Source organism: Elephas maximus, chromosome 4, assembly GCF_024166365.1.
Source record: "Elephas maximus indicus isolate mEleMax1 chromosome 4, mEleMax1 primary haplotype, whole genome shotgun sequence".
Classification (NCBI taxonomy): Eukaryota; Metazoa; Chordata; class Mammalia; order Proboscidea; family Elephantidae; genus Elephas; species Elephas maximus.
The window spans coordinates 103024832-103025530 of NC_064822.1; positions in this window are offsets into that span (position 1 = coordinate 103024832).

A 699-nucleotide genomic window follows, 5' to 3' on the forward strand; every position below is an offset into this window, starting at 1 on the left:
TTCTCATTTTCACAAGCGGGATGCAGTCCAACCAGCCCCTTGCACCTGACTGTGCCCAGACAGAACACGTGGGACAGTGCAGTCCATTGATCACCTCATGCACTTCTATCTACCTCTCAGATGATTTTTCTGTAGCATATCTTGGCTCTCTGTACAAGCTCCCAGCACATCATACGCTGGTCCTCGTCCTCATCCTGCACTAAACCGTCCTGCATCACCTGCACCCAAGAGGACTCTCCAATCTCCGTGAAGCATAAAGTCGTGTATCACCTCATGACCATATACCCTCTACTTAGGGTTTTTTTTTTTTTTTTTTTTCGGCCATCCAAAGATCTCTGACAACATGTCCTCTACCAACCCAGGGGGGTTTCTTCTTAACTTTTCCCCTGTACTCCTACCTGGATGAAAGCCAGACTCCATTTGTAATACAGTTGGTCCTGGGAATCAGGACCATAGATTATACCCTGAATTGACAGGATATTGCCCTGCTTTAATGCTCAGCTTAACCTCCAATACACAGATCTTGGCTCTCAGCACAGGCACACATATTCCTCCCAATGGTTTCCTTACTTGCCTGTTGAAGCAGAAATGAAGTTCAAGGTAGTATAAGGGATCAAAACAAAACCCAGACCCAGTGCTGTCGAGTCGATTCCGACTCATAGGGACCGTATAGGACAGAGTAGAACTGCCCCATAGAGT